General features: G+C 37.9%; 1 pseudogene; it reads left to right on the forward strand.

Annotated features, from left to right (window-relative positions):
* LOC138988193 (retinoic acid receptor RXR-gamma pseudogene) overlaps positions 1-12232 on the forward strand; it is a 78180-nt pseudogene extending 65948 nt beyond the window's left edge.
* Positions 12233-15860: the final 3628 nt, after the last annotated feature.

Consider the following 15860-nt stretch of genomic DNA (forward strand, 5'->3'; position numbering starts at 1 on the left):
TGTGTGCATGTGTGTGTGTGCCTGTGTGTGTTTTATATACAGTACTGTGCCTTTTTGCCACATGTATGGATTCATGTAACTACCACCATACTCAAGATTACAGAACTGTTACACCACCACAAGGTCCATCAGACTAACCTTTCCTAGACTCACTCAAAGTTTCTCTCACTTCCATTCCTAAGCTTCGTAAACCAGCAATCTATTGTCTATCTCTATAATTTCTCTAGCCAGCAATGTCAAATAAATGGAATGATACAATATCTAACATTCTGAGATAGGCTTTTATTCACTTACTTGTGTGTGCTCATTCCCTTCAGTCATTTCTGACTCTGCCACCACCTGGACTCCTTTGTCCACAGGATTCTCCAGGCAAGAATAATGGAGTGGGTTGCTGTGCCTTCCTCCAGGGTATTTTCCCCATCCAGGGGTTGAACCAAGGTGGACTGCATTGCAGGAAAATTCTTTACTGCTGAGACACTGGGGAAACTCACTTGAGATCTACCCAATTTTTTTATGACCCTCACATACTCTTTCTCTTCTCTAGGGTTCCAATGATATGAATGCTAAGATAAATAGTCCTGTATACTCTATGGGTCTTTGAGACTCCATTCTTCTTTTTTTTTTTTTTTTCAAATCAATATCTCTCTATTTACCAGGTTACTCAGATCAGTATCAGTATCAGTTTAGTCGCTCAGTCGTGTCTGACTCTTTGTGGCCCCATGGACTGCAGCAAGCCAAGCTTCCCTGTCCATCCCCAGCTCCCAGAACTTGCTCAAATTATGTCCATTGAGTTGGTGATGCCATCCAACAATCTCAACTTCTGTTGTCCCCTTCTCCTCCTGCCCTCAATCTTTCCCAGTATCAGTCTTTTCCAATGAGTCAGCTCTTCGCATCAGGTAGCCAAAGTATTGGAGTTTCAGCTTCAACATCAGTCCTTCCAAAGAACACCCAGGACTGAACATCGCAGTTCAAAAGCATCAATTTTTCAGTGCTCAGCTTTCTTTATGGTCCAACTCTCACACCCATACATGACTACTGGAAAAACCATAGCTTTGACTAAATGGACCTTGGTCAGCAAAGTAATGTCTCTGCTTTTTAATATGCTGACTAGGTTGGTCATAGCTTTTCTTCCAAGGAGCAAGCATCTTTTAATTTCTCAGCTGCAGTTTCGGAGCCCAAGAAAATAAAGTCTGTCACTGTTCCCATTGTTACCCCATCTATTTGCCATGAAGTGATGGGACTGGATGCCATGATCTTTGTTTTTTGAATGTTGAGTTATAAGCCAGCTTTTTCACTCTCCTCTTTCACTTTCATCAAGAGGCTCTTCAGTTCCTCTTTGCTTTCTGCCATAAAGTTGGTTGCTTTCTGTCATCTGCATATCTAAAGTTATTGATATTTCTCTCAGAAATCTTGATTCCTGCTTGTGCTTCATCCAGTCCAGCATTTCACATGATGTATTCTGCATATTAGTTAAATAAGCAGGGTGACAATATACAGCCTTGACATGCTCCTTTCCCAATTGGGAACCAATCTGTTTTTCCATGTCTGGTACTAACTATTGCTTCTTGACCTGCATACAGACTTTTCAGGAGGCAGGTCAGGTGGTCTGGTATTCCCTTCTCTTGAAGAATTTTCCACACTCTATTGCGATCCTCACAGTCAAAGGCTTTGCTGTAGTCAATGAAGCAGACGTAGATGCTTTTCTGGAACTCTCCTGCTTTTTTCGATGATCCAAAAAGATGTTGGCAATTTGGTCTCTGGTTCCTCTGCCTTTTCTAAATCCAGCTTGATCATCTGGAAGTTCTCAATTCATGTACTGTTGAAACCTGGCTTGGAAAACTTTGAGCATTTCTTTGCTAGTGTGTGAGATGAGAACAATTGTGCAGTATTTGAACATTCTTTGGGATTAGAATGAAAACTGATCTTTTCCAATCCTGTGGCCACTGCTGAGTTTTCCAAGTTTCCTGGCATTTTGAGTGCAGCACTTTTTAGCATCATCTTTTAGGATTTGAAATAGCTCAACTGGAATTCCATCACCTCTACTAGCTTTGTTGACAGTGACGTTTCCTAAGGCCCACTTGACTTCACATTTCAGGATGTCTGTCTCTAGGTGAGTGATGACACCATCGTGGTTATCTGGGTCATGAAAAATATTTTTTGTATAGTTCTTCTGTGTTTTCTTGCCACCTCTTCTTAATATCTTGTATTTCTGTTAGGTCCAAACAATTTCTGTCCTTTAGTGTGCCCAGCTTTGCATGAAATACTCCCTTAGTATCTAATTTTCTTGAAGAGATCTCTAGTCTTTCCCATTCTATTGTTTTCCTCTATTTCTTTGTACTGATCACTGAGGAAGTCTTTCTTATCTCTCTGTGCTATTCTTTGGAACTCTCCTTTCAGATGGGTATATCTTCCCTTTTCTCCTTTGCCTTTCACTTGTCTTCTTTTCTCAGTTATTAGTAAGGCCTCCTCAGACAACCATTTTGCCTTTTTGCATTTATTTTTCTTGGGAATGGTCTTGATCAGTGCTTCCTATACAATGTCACAAACTTCCAGCCATAGTTCTTCAGGCACTCTCTATATCAGATATAATCCCTTGAATATGTTTGTCCCTTCCATTGTATAATCATAAGAGATTCGATTTAGGTCATGCTTGAATGGTCTAGTTCAGATCAGGTAATGTCTATTGATATGTCTTTGAGTTCACTGATTCTTTTCTCTGTCATCTCATTTTGCTATTGAGCCCATGCTTTGAGATGTCTTCCCCAAGCTCCCTCTGGTTACTGTATTTTTCAGATCTATAATTTATTTTATTTCTTTTTGCTATCTCAATTCCCTTAACAGAGATTTTCTATTTTTTTTTTTCACTTCTTTCAAGAGTGTTCATAGTTGGTCACTGAAGCATTTTAATGACAACTACTTTAAAATCCTTTTCAGGTAACCACAGTGTCGATGTAGTTGATATTCTCAATATTGATGTCTCCTTATGATTGTACTTTATGCAAGTTGTTCATTTGTAAAAGAGAGATTATTTGCAAAACAGAGATTTTTTTTTTTTTATTGTCCTGTGGCTATTTTGGGTATTATGTTATGAGACTCTGTATTCTATATAATCTTTTTTTCAAGCAGTTGTCCCGTTTAGGATATATTATAGTTAGATGAGGGTGAGGGTTCCAGTCCCCACTGATTCTTACTGACACCAAGGTGAGGTGAGGAAGACCAGAGTGCTGAGTAGCCTTGCATCATACACTTCATTCAGTCTTGTTAGATGGGAGTGAAGCCTCAGCTCCTCACTAGGTCCTGTTGATACAAAGACATAGCAAGTGGAATGCTAACTAACTCACCTTCTACCACCTTGTTAAGCATTACTGCTGCTGACTGTAGTAGGGGGCTCCTTGCTGGGCCTTCATGAAAGTAGTCTAGTAGGTGAATTAGAGCATTGCCTGCTTCTGCTGTATAGAGGATTGAAGACCTATCCCTGGCTTAAGTACACTGATATTACTTTAGTAGTATAATTAGAGCATTGCCTCTTTATGATAGGTAGGGGGTAGAAAATCAACTCCTATGGTTGGCAAGTTATAAAATTGTCCCTCAGTATATTTCTTTTTATTCCCCATTTCCATAAGTACAGGGAAAGACGTCTTGCCCATGATGACATCATTACAGACTAAAATGGATCTTGCAGGTGTAGTTCAGGTTTCTGATCAGTTGACACTAAGATAATCAAAATACAAATAATCCTGGTGGATATAACCTAACTATATGAACACTTCTGAAGTAAACATACTTCTAAGCTAGTAGAAAAATAGGAAGTCAAAGATACTCAAAACAACACAACAAAAGAAAGATTTCACTCATCTTTCCTGGTTTTAAAGGTGGAAGGGGCCATTTGTTAGAGACTAGAGCAGCCTCAAGGGCCTGAAAACAACCCCTAACCAACTGCAATTAATTATTAAAAATAGGATTATGGTGGTTTAGTTATATAAGATGCTTAAAGATTTTTCTGAGATGTGCCATATTAAGCTTACCAGTTGTGTCCCTTGAGTGGTATCCTTAACTAAGTTCAGTCCCTCAGTTGTGTCCAACTCTTTGCAACCCATGAATCATAGCATGCCGGGCCTTCCTGTTCATCAACAACACCCGGAGTTCACTCAAACTCCTGTCCATTGAGTCAGTGATGCCATCCAGCCATCTCATCCTCTGTCCTCCCCTTCTCCTCCTGCCCCCAATCCCTTCCAGCATCAGGGTCTTTTCCAATGAATCAACTCTTCACATGAGGTGGCCATAGTACTGGAGTTTCAGCTTCAGCATCAGTCCTTCCAATGAACACCTAGGACTGATCTCTTTTAGGATGGACTGGTTGGATCTCCTTGCAGTCCAAGGGACTCTCAAGAGTCTTCTCCAACACCACAGTTCAAAAGCATCAATTCTTCGGTGCTCAGCTTTCTTCACAGTCCAACTCTCCATCCATACATGACCACTGGAAAAACCATAGCCTTGACTAGACGGACATTTGCTGGCAAAATAATGTCTCTGCTTTTCAATATACTATCTAGGTTGGCCGTAACTTTCCTTCCAAGGAGTAAGTGTCTTTTAATTTCATGGCTGCAATCACCATCTGCAGTGATTTTGAGCCCAAAAAATAAAGTCTGACACTGTTTCCCCTGTTTCCCCATCTATTTCCCATGAAGTGATGGGACTGGATGCCATGATCTTAGCTTTCTGAATGTTGAGCTTTAAGCCAACTTTTTCACTCTCTTCTTTCACTTTCATCAAGAAGCTTTTTGTTCTTCTTCACTTTCTGCCATAAGGGTGGTGTCATCTGCATATCTGAGGTTATTGGTATTTCTCCCAGCAATCTTGATTCCAGCTTGTACTTCTTCCAGCCCAGCGTTTCTCATGATGTACTCTGCATAGAAGTTAAATAAGCAGGGTGACAATATATAGCCTTGACGTACTCCTTTTCCTATTTGAAACCAGTCTGTTGTTCCATGTTCAGTTCTAAGTGTTGCTTCCTGATCTGCGTACAGGTTTCTCAAGAGGCAGATCAGGTGGTCTGGTATTCCCATCTCTTTCAGAATTTTCCACAGTTTATTGTGATCCACACAGTCAAAGGCTTTGGCATAGTCAATAAAGCAGAAATAGATGTTTTTCTGGAGAAGGAATGGCAACCCATTCCAGTGTTCTTGCCTGGAGAATCCCAGGGATGGGGGAGCCTGGAGGGCTGCCCTCTATGGGGTCGTACAGAGTCGGACACGACTGAAGTGACTTAGCAGCAGCAGTAGCAAATGTTTTTCTGGAACTCTCTTGCTTTTTCAATGATCCAGTGGATGTTGGCAATTTGATCTCTGGTTCCTCTGCTTTTTCTAAAACCAGCTTGAACATCTGGAAGTTCACAGTTCACGTTTTGCTGAAGCCTGGCTTGGAGAATTTTGAGCATTACTTTACTAGTGTGTGAGATGAGTGCAATTGTGTGGTAGTTTGAGCATTCTTTGGAATTGCCTTTCTTTGGGATTGGAATGAAAACTGACCTTTTCCAGTCCTGTGGCCACTGCTGAGTTTTCCAAATTTCCTGGCATATTGAGTGCAGCACTTTCACAGCATCATCTTTCAGGGTTTGGAATAGCTTAACTGGAATTCCATCACCTCCACTAGCTTTGTTCGTAGTGATGCTTTCTAAGCCCACTTGACTTCACATTCCATGATGTCTGGCTCTAGGTGAGTGATTACACCATTGTGATTATCTTGGGCATGAAGATCTTTTTTGTACAGTTCTTCTGTGTATTCTTGCCACCTCTTCTTAATATCTTCTGCTTCTATTAAGTCCCTACCATTTCTTTCCTTTATCGAGCCCATCTTTGCATGAAATGTTCCCTTGGTATATCTAATTTTCTTGAAGAGATTTCTTGTCTTTCCCATTCTGTTGTTTTCCTCTATTTCTTTGCATTGATCACTGAGGAAGGCTTTCTTATCTCTCCTTGCTATTCTTTGGAACTCTGCATTCAGATGCTTATATCTTTCCTTTTCTCCTTTGCTTTTAGCTTCTCTTTTTTTCACAGTTAGTTCTAAGGCCTCCCCAGACAGCCATTTTGCTTTTTTGCATTTCTTTTCCTTGGGCCACTACCAAATCATCTGTTATATAGCACCTTGCATGATGTGACTCTTGAAATGTTGTCCTTGGGGTCTCCTGGGTGGCTCAATGTTAAGGAATCCATCTGCAATGCAGGAGATGCAGTTTCAATCACTGGCTCAGGGAAGATCCCCTGGAGAAGGAAATGGGAACCCACTTCAGTATTCTTGCTTGGGAAATCCTGTGGACAGAGGAGCCTGCAAGCCATGAGGTCACAAAAAGTTGGATACAATTTAGTGACTAAAGGGGACTCCCCTATAGCTCAGATGGTAAAGAATCTGCCTGCAATGCAGGAGACCCAGGTTCAATCCCTGGGTCAGGAAGACCCTCTGGAGAAGGGAATGGCAGTCCACTCCTGTATTCTTGCCTGGAGAATCCCGTGAACAGAGGAAACTGGTGGGCTACAGTCCATGGGGTCATAAATAGTCAGACATGACTGAACCATTAATACTAGTGACTAAACAAGACCTTGATCTTAATTTAATTTCCATTGGAGGGCTTATATCATTGACTCATTACTAGAAGTTAGAGTAATCCAAAGTTTATGAGTTATCCTAATTCTTAGTGCAATTTAAAAAATAGTAATCACATTTTGTTCTCTCTAAATGAGTTCTGTGATAGCAGAATGTGAATGAAAAATCATAAATGAGGATGATCTGTGGAGATGGATGTGATTTTATGCTGGGTGTAAAGAATATGGCTTAGAATATTTTGTTTTGGTTATTCTCCAAATTCCTATTTTTATATGAATTGTCATTTTAAAACTTTGTTATTGAATAGATTTTGTAGATATGATCCTTTGTCAATACAAAGACTCTATAATGAAGCTGAAAAGCAAATGTAAAAGAAAGCTTTAAAGGATTTTCCTATCTCTGTATCTTTGATGGCAAGGGCAGTAAGCAACAATATTAAGAAGCACATAGGTCCAGAAAAGGCTGGTCGATCACCTGTTAAAGTATTCTTGAAGAAGTTTCACTCCAAAAATAATTTTATGAAATGCAAGGAATACTCACAGGATCAGTTAGGATTTCAAATCTGTTTATCCAAAGTTTTAAAATCTATTACAGACAGACGTGAAATATAGACTTTAGTGGAAGAAGCAATAATTTCCTGAATGTTGAAGGAAAACACTTAACAGTTATATAAAAGTAGAAGTAAACTTTATTTACAACTGCAACTATATTGTTTTCAAATTCAGTATTGAAATCAATCAAGACTGAAAAGCTTAAGTGTCATTTACAAGCTATTCCCTCATGTTCATTTTTACTCAAATCACATTTGGAGCCTATCTTCTATGATAGAAGGTAACATTTGCTGAATGCACTGGGTGGCATTTGCAATATGCTCTTTTCGAAATCCCAAATCATATTTACAAAGAAAGGTTCACTCAAAAAACATTTTCAACCCATTTACTGATACATACTGTATAATCTTCATTCCCTTCCCTATTTCCTAATATACAAGTTAGTTCCAAACTGACTATCATGAAAATGAGAAGAAACTAATAATTTTACATAATAGGAACACAAGATTTCAGCATGATTTTTACATTGGTTAATATGTGTTGTTGGCTTTTCACCTTGCTTATAGTTTCCTTTGTTGTGCAGAAGCTTTTAAGTTTAATTAGGTCCCATTTGTTTATTTTTGCTTTTATTTCCAATATTCTGGGGTTCAGGATGGGGAACACATGTATACCTGTGGTGGATTCATTTTGATATGGCAAAACCAATACAATATTGTAAAGTTAAAAATAAAATTAAATTAAATTAAAAAAAAAAAAAAAAAATGTGTTGTTGGCTAGATTTGATGTAAACATCCCACAAAATGAATTCAAGACTGTTTTCTGGTATCAGATGAAAAAGCATATGTAAGAATTTGTTGCTGAAGAGTTTTATTTCCTTTATAGATATATTACATATAAAAAGTAAACATAAAAATAAGGCTGAAAAAAAATGATGTGTCCTAAGCACCTATAAAATTCATTATAAATCTGTTGTTCCCTTTCCAACATTCAATGTTTGTGTGTTATCATCAAAACTGTTTATATACAAGTAAAGACTTTCAAAGTACAGGAAGATTTAGGGTGGAAAAATGGAAGAATGCATTGACTGCAATGATATACAACCATACACTTTTCAAAATAGTTTCGATTTTTTTTTTTTACCAGAAATGGTTTAAATTTTGTTATAACTACAAAGTAAAAAAGAATTGCATAATTATTATATGTTTGCTGCTGCTAAGTTGCTTCAGTCGTGTCTGACTCTGTGCGACCCCATAGATGGCAGCCCACCAGGCTCCCTCATCCCTGGGATTCTCCAGGCAAGAACACTGGAGTGGGTTGCCATTTCCTTCTCCAATGCATGAAAGTGAAAAGTGAAAGGGAAGTCACTCAGTCGTGTCCGACTCTTAGCGACCCCATGGACTGCAGCCCACCAGGCTCCTCCGTCCATGGGATTTTCCAGGCAAGAGTACTGGAGTGGGGTGCCAATTATATGTTTAAACTGTCTCAAAATGAAGATTCTCAATATAAAACATACACCTTTAATATATGTCAAACCTTTGAAACTACTGGAAATTAAAGTCTTACTAAGTTCTTATTTTTAGCTAGCTAGCCATTTGAAGATAAAATTAAGCTGGATTCCTGTCTCTACATCATAAATAATTATGGCTGACTCAAAATCTTAAACAAAAAATACAGTTACTAAATAAATTATCAGTGAATATTCATTGCAGAACAATGACACAGATTTCAAAAGAGCCTTATGTTGAAATAAAATCATCACAAAAATTCTGGAACATGGAACACAAATTCAAAGTCAGGTGCTATGAATAAAAGAGATAATAGTCACATTCTTTTTATCATAGAAGAAACACTAATAAATTAATGGTAAAAGGAATATCCCAAATAAATGAGAGTAAAAAAGAAAATGAATTATAAAACAAATGATCAACCTCACTAATAAAGAATTAAAAATAAACTTTAAGAAATACTGCCCGTATCCATCTATCTACCTGTCATATATCTGTATTTCTCTATGCCAAATATATGATTACATTCACCAACATTCACATTAAAAAGCTGTTTTTCTCTATGCAAATAATAATCCTAATTATCTTTCTCTATCTTATATGAATGAGCAGAGATAGTAAACACAAAATTATTGTTGGCACGGAGAAACGGAATCTCTTTATATGCTGTTGGTGAAATGTGGACTCAATTTCTACACACTTTGAGTCATTTACTAATAGGCAAACATTTTTAGAGGTTTTTTTGTACCATACTCTCATCCTTAGAAATTAATATCATGAGCATATTTGCATGAATGGGACAGTCTAAGCATCTATATACTGTTGACCCTTGAATAATACTGCACTAGGGATCAACAAACTCCACACCAACTGAGGATATATGGTACATATTTAGTGAAAAAATCTGTATACAAGTGGACTTTTGCATTTCAGACCACTGTTCCTCTAGGTCAATTATAGAAGGCTTTCAATTTATTGCATCATTATTTTGCTCTTCCTCTTAAGCAAATTAAATGAAATATGACTCACCCATATGATTATATCTGTAGCAACAATAAAAAATTTAAAATAGATGTTTAGAATTTAGTGTGAAATGGAAAACAAAAAGTTGTAAAATGCTTAGTGTAATATCAGTGTTTATTAAAATATACAATGATAATATATGATTAACATGCCAGTAAAAAGATATATTGAAATGAATTAATCATGTTTTGTCATTTCACAAATATTTTGAAAGTCTAGGCTGTGTCAATCATGAGGTTCTTTCTCCTATTTATTATGTCACTTTTATGCAATAACATGATTATTAATTATTTTGTAAGAGTTGTATAAATAGTTGATACATGTATGTCCACATGGTAAAAATAAATAATAAGATGAACATCCTTCAATCCTCAATCCAACTTAACTGGAACTTTGTCAATAGCAATGCATCATCTTTTGTGCTTCTAATTACCATCCAATGCCTCTTTATATTTTAATTATCCTAAAACTTGCATGTATTACTTACTTACTTTTCATTTTAATATTTATTAAAGTGTAAGTTCAGATAGGAAACAACAAATAAGTGACCAGTTTGATGAATTTTCATACATACACAATAAAACAAAACAAATACAAAAACGAAAATATAACAATTCCCAGATTGAGAAACAGAACTTTACTAGCACCCAAGAAGCTTTCATTTCCCCTTTAAGTCAATATGTGTTTTGAAAAATAACCACTTCCCTGTCTTCTTACAAACTGTATCACTTTGTCTGTTTTTGAATTTTGTATAAAAAGAATTATTTCATGGATAGTGTTTTGTTTCTTTTGTTCAGTATTATGTTGTAAAGTCCATCTATGCTGTTCAATGAGGCAATGGCTCATAAATTCAAGTTAGATACCTTTTTTTATCATGTAGTAATTTATTGCTTTTTCTAATTTATAATTTTTACTTTTGCATCTTGTCTTTAAAATATTTTATACTTTATGATTATAAAGATTGTATATATTTAAAAAATTTTTATTGCTTACAGTATTATCGGCTTCCCCAATGGCTCAGCGGGTAAAGAATCCACTTGCAATGCAGGAGACACAGGAGATGATTCAATCCCTGAATCAGGAAGATCCCCTGGAGGAGGAAATGGCAACCCACTCCAGTATTCTTGCCTAGAAAGATCCCATGGACAGAGAAACCCAGCTGACTTCAGTCCATGGGGTTTCAAAGAGTCAAATCTGACTAAGCGACTAAGCACACACACAATGTGGCAATATTTTCTATGTATGCTGTGAGTTAGGGTCACAAATTTCATTTTTTTCAGTAAGGATTTTCATGTTGAATAGACCCCGCTTTTCTCCATATCTGAATCCCACACTTTCATCACTGCATTCCCACGTCACTCTTACTTGGCTTGTATAGTTACAGATATGCTGTGGCTGCATAAAGTCACTGCAGCGTCTTCTGCTTACAACTAAATCTTTGGATAGAATACAAAAGTCTCCTTCAAAAGAAAAAGAAGCGGCTCTGAGCTGACAAACTGTGGAGAAATAGAAAGGAACTGGCTACCTTTGGCACTATCTGAAGTCATGCACAAAACACGATTAAAGGTGTTATGCTGGGTTTCTGTTTCAAGATGAGATCTGCGCTTAACTCACTTCCCCATTGGCATCATTATTCAAAAGAATAGGTCTCTTGTTGAAATTTGAAATTTCTTGGGCGAAAAATACATCCACAGAGTTCGGAAGAGGCCAGGTGTTTCTTGTTCAGTATCTTAAGCATCAGAAAAAAAAGTTAATTCCTGAAGGTAACAACACTGATCTTGTATCAAATCTAGCTGCTTTGATTCAGCAAGCCCTAGCAGTTAAAGACACAGTTATCAGAGAATTTTTGGATGTTTTTTATGTTTCTAAAAAAGGAAGTTCAGCAGACTGATGATTAAGACAAGTTGTCCAGCTACCAAAACGGCAAGCTGCTGGATGGTTCATATTGCGATGTTTTAAAGGCAACATAAATGTGCTGTGTTGGGAAAAAAAAAAAAAAAAGCCAGTAAGCAGCTTTGCACTCTCTTTGAATGAGCCAAGTACTTTTCCCACTTCTCTGACCTCACTTTGGAGGACTAGGTTATTCTGTTCTGGGCTGGGTGCAGTGGATTGGTGATTGCCTCATTCTCTAACCGTTTGGTTTCTGTGCAGGTTGACATCCTTCTGGCCACAGGTTTATACAATCATCTGAGCCATAACCATAGCACTGGGGTTGACTCCATCTTTGACAGAATTCTGGCTGAGGTGGTGCTCAAAATGAAGTAGATGAGTAAGTCAAAGCTGGGAAGCCTGCAAGCCACAGTGCATTTAACCCAGCTATCAAGGGTCTGCCCAATTTCCAAGAGGTTCTGTGAAAGATTATGTCATTCTTGAGACCAACACCAAGTAGAAGTATCTGGAACAACTGGGTATCTTTGAAAAACTGCTGTGGTGCCCCCAGCCCTGCAGTTTATCAGCTTGAAATGCCTAGGCATCTCTTCTTCAAGATCATTGGGGAACATGCCCAGTGACACCTTCCTCATGGAAATGGAGATCCTGCTGCAGATCACCTGAGCCTCACCAGATACAGCTTCCCCTATCTGACAATTGTATATGATAAATGTAAACTAGTATAATCATATTGTGGTGCTTCCCAAGTGGTGTTAGTACACATGTTGACAATAAAATGTATAACAATGTCCAGTGGGATTTTCAACATATGTAGATGTAATAGATTTAGCAACTATTAACCTAAGATAATATAAGATAAACCTTTAGTTCAGTTCAGTTCAGTCACTCAGTCGTGTGCGACTCTTTGTGACCCCATGAATCACACACAGCACGCCAGGCCTCCCTGTCCATCACCATCTCCCAGAGTTCACTCAGACTCACATCCATCGAGTCAGTGATGCCATCCAGCCATCTCATCTTCTGTCGTCCCCTTTTCCTCCTGCCCCCAATCCCTCCCAGCACCAGAGTCTTTTCTAATGAGTCAACTCTTCCCATGAGGTGGCTAAAGTACTGGAGTTTCAGCTTTAGCATCATTCCTTCCAAAGAACACCCAGGACTGATCTCCTTTAGAATGGACTGGTTGAATCTCCTTGCAGTCCAAGGGACTCTCAAGACTCTTCTCCAACACCACAGTTCAAAAGCATCAATTCTTCAGTGCTCAGCTTTCTTCACAGTCCAACTCTCACATCCATACATGACCACAGGAAAAACCATAGCCTTGACTAGATGAACCTTTGTTGGCAAAGTAATGTCTCTGCTTTTCAATATGCTATCTATGTTGGTCATAACTTTTCTTCCAAGGAGTAAGTGTCTTTTAATTTCATGGCTGCAGTCACCATCTGCAGTGATTTTGGAGCCCCCCAAAATAAAGTCTGACACTGTTTCCACTGTTTCCCCATCTATTTCCCATGAAGTGATGGGACCAGATGCCATGATCTTAGTTTTCTGAATATTGAGCTTTAAGCCAATGTTTTCATCTCCTCTTTCACTTTCATCAAGAGGCTTTTTAGTTCCCCTTCACTTTCTGCCATAAGGGTGGTGTCATCTGCATATCCTTATGGGGGTATAAAGAGACCTAACTGGCAACAAACATTCTGTATTTTATTGAAGTAGTGAAACTTTACTTTGAAATGGCTGTGAACATTTGAATATGTGTATTTAAGTTCCTAGAGTAACACAGTTATACAAAGAGATACAGTCCAAAATCTGATACCTTAAAATAGAATGATCAAATAATCCAAAAGAAGGGACCAAAGGTAAAACAGAGCAACAAAAATCATAGGGGATAAACAGAAAGCAAATGATAAATGAGACTATATTAGTCAACCTCAGACATGAAATGATACCACCCTAATGGCAGAAAGCAAAGAGGAATTAAAGAGCCTCTTGATAAAGGTGAAAGAGAGTGAAAAAGCTGGCTTAGAAATCAACATTCAAAAAATTAAGATCATGGCATCTAGTCCCATCTCTTCATGTGTGTTAGTTGCTCAGTCAAATCTGATTCTTTGTGACTCATGGGATATAGCCAACCAGGCTCCTCTGTCCACGGATTTCTCCAGGCAAGAATACTGGAGTCGGCTGCCATTTCCTACTCCAAGGGTCTTTCTGACCCAGGGATTGAACCCAAATCTCCTGCATTGCAGGCAGAATTTTTAATGTCTGAGCCACTAGGAAAGCTGGGTCATCCCAAAGACACAGAGAAATCTGAGCCTCCCCATAGAAAGCCTTGCTTAAAATTTTACCAAGCCAGCTTTTAATTTTTAACTGCATAGGCATTAAAGATCCCCCTCAATATTTACAGTGAGATTTAATGTCTTCAGTTAACTAGGTACTTGCAAGTATGAGCTCCATTCCTTATGTCTTTCTACAATGGAGCCATATGGGAGCCACCTTTCAGCTGAGCCCCAGGTATTCCTTGATTTCTTTCCATCATGCCCCTCCTCCAGCATCTTTCCACTGGGTTAATAATCACCTGTTTGTTTGCTTTTATTCAATCAGCCCCTCACCCAGTATCTTGAGAGTGGATCGAATTTTTCAGTGTCTTTCAATTGAGCCACACTCAGTGTCTAGGCCATGAGTGGGTATGCCCCAGATATTCCATTTACCCACCCCACCTCAATATCTTTCCTGCTGGGAGAGAGCAGGGAACCTGCTCCGCCGCCAAATGAAACTCATGAAAAATAGATGGGGAAAAATGAAACAGTGATAGACTTCATTTTCTCAGGCTCCAAAATCACTGCGGATAGTCACTGGAGCCATGAAATTAAAGGACATCTGCTGCTTGGATGAAAAGCTATGACTGCTGCTGCTAAGTCGCTTCAGTCGTGTCTGACTCTGTGCGACCCCATAGACGGCAGCCCACCAGGCTCCCCCGTCCCTGGGATTCTCCAGGCAAGAACACTGGAGTGGGTTGCCATTTCCTTCTCCAAAAGCTATGACAAACCTAGACAAAGTATTCAAAAGCAGAGAAATCACTTTGCTGACAAAAGTCCATATAGTCAAAGCTATGGTTTTTCCAATAGTCATGTATGGATGTGAGAGTTGGACCATAGAGAAGGCTGAGCACCGAATAATTGATACTTTTGAACTGTGGTTCTGGAAAAGACTCTTGAGAGTCCCTTGGACAGCAAGGAAATCAAACCAGTTAGTCCTAAAGGAAATCAATGCTGAATAGTAAATGGAAGGGCTGATGCTGAAGTTGAAGTTTCAAGCCTTTGGTCACCTGATGCAAAAAGTTGACTAGTTGGTAAAGACCCTGATTCTAGGAAAGATTGAGGGCAGGAGAAGAAGGGGGTAACAGATTTTGAAATGGTTGGATGGCATCACTGACTCAATGAACATGAGTTTGAGCAAACTCCGGGAGACAGGAAAAAATAGCAAAGTCTGGCCTCTTGCACCCCATGGGATCACAGAATCGGACACAACTTAGCAACTGAACAGCATATATCAACCATATGTGACTATATCCAGCCATAATCATAATAATATTAAATGTTAATGGCCTAAGTACCAAGGACCAGAGATAGACAGAGGAGGATTAAAATGTAGAACTTTACTATATGTGGCCTACAAGAAAAATATTTTAAATATAAATTCACAAGTAGATTGAAAGTAAAGGAATAGAATGAGTTTTATCATACAAACAGTAAGCTTAATAAGATTGGAGTGGCTATCTTAATATTGGATAAAATAGACTTCAAGACAAAGAATACTATCAGAAATAAAATAGAGCATTTTATAATGATAAAAGAGGGAAATACTCAATAGTATATAATTCAAAATGTACATGCACCTCAAACTAATAAAATAGTTTCAAAATACATAAATTAAAAATTGAGTGAATTTCAGAAAGAGACAATTCAACAAACATATGAGATATTAACATCCCTGTCTCAACAACTGATAGAATATAAAGATGACAAATCATTAAAGATACAGAAAATCTTAATCTCTCTATTCATCACTAGAAATATTATGTATTGCATTATAATATTCAATGATGTATACTCAATGCACATTGTTTTCCATAGGAAAAGTGCTATTTATATTGACCATATAGTGGACCTTAAAATAATACTCTAAATTTAAAATGATGAAATAACATAAAGCTTTTATTCTCTAACAAAAATAAAATTAAATTAAAATAAGATGTAGAATTCTATCTCAAATATCTAGAAATTAAAAAACACAT

Source organism: Bos mutus, chromosome 6 (genome assembly GCF_027580195.1).
Source record: "Bos mutus isolate GX-2022 chromosome 6, NWIPB_WYAK_1.1, whole genome shotgun sequence".
Lineage (NCBI taxonomy): Eukaryota > Metazoa > Chordata > Mammalia > Artiodactyla > Bovidae > Bos > Bos mutus.